We start from the raw sequence: 1,159 nt of genomic DNA, 5'->3' as shown, positions 1-1,159 counted from the left end.
TTTCTAAAAATTATGTAGCCATAGTCTGACACTCTGGTTCTGTGGTTTTGTTCAGCTTGTCACACATAATTGCAGGTTATCAGTAGTCCTAGTCTGAAGGGAAAGAAATAGTTATTAGAGTTTCATTATTAAGTAACATCTATCCGTCTCTCTAAGCAAGTTAATTATATGCCTGTCCTAGGTTGTCTTAAACAATATTTTAAAACACCCTTTCATTGTGTGTATATATTTCTGCTGCCTTAGCCATACACACTGTCTTGTAGTGAGATAGAGTCATGAGGAAGTTGTTTTATTAATTTTTTTCTTCCCTATGGAAGGGGATAGGAAGTAGATCTATAAGTTGGTTTCCAATGAAAATATTTGTAAAATATTTGAAGAGATTTATTCTGAGCCAAATGTGAGTGACCATGGCCTGTGACACAGCCCTCAGGAAGTCCTGAGACTATGTGCCGAAGGTGGTCGGGGTACAGCTTGGTTTTATACATTTCAGGGAGGCATGAGATGTCAATCAAATACATGTAAGAAATACATTGGTTTGGTCCAGAAAGGTGGCACAACTCAAAGCTGTGGAGCGGGAGGGGGTGGTCTCCAGGCTATAGGTAAATTTAAACATTTTCTGGTTGACAATTAATCGAGTTTTTCTGAAGACCTGGGACCCATAGGAAGGAAATGTTCAAGTTAAGATCAAAGATTGTGGAGACCAAGGTTCTTTTAGGTCTTACAGTGGCTGCCCTTAGAGATAATAGATGACAAATGCTTCCTATTCAGATCCTTAAAAGGTGCTAGACTTTTAGTTAACCTCTTTAGGATTGGGAAGGCCTGGAAGTAAAAGATCTACCTATGTTAATAGAAATTCTTTACAGATGCAAATTGTTCACCAGGAAGGACAGCTTTGCAGGGCCATTTCAAGATATGGCAAAGAAACATGTTTTGGGGTAAAACATTTTGATTTTCTTCCTTGTCTCCTAATGTTATGCCTGAGTTAGGTTGGAAAGTAAGTCACCTTATATAGGGTTAAATAAAACCCACTTGTTGATAATTGATGGTTTGTAGGGGATGACTCTCCAGGCCCCTTAGATAGGAATTTGGGCAAGATAAAAAAATCAGAGCTTAATCCTCATGATCTATGGTAGGCTGGAAAATGACTTCCCAAAGACAG

This window comes from Nomascus leucogenys, chromosome 6 (assembly GCF_006542625.1).
Source record: "Nomascus leucogenys isolate Asia chromosome 6, Asia_NLE_v1, whole genome shotgun sequence".
NCBI classification, from domain to species: Eukaryota; Metazoa; Chordata; class Mammalia; order Primates; family Hylobatidae; genus Nomascus; species Nomascus leucogenys.
This window is presented reverse-complemented; position numbering follows the sequence as displayed.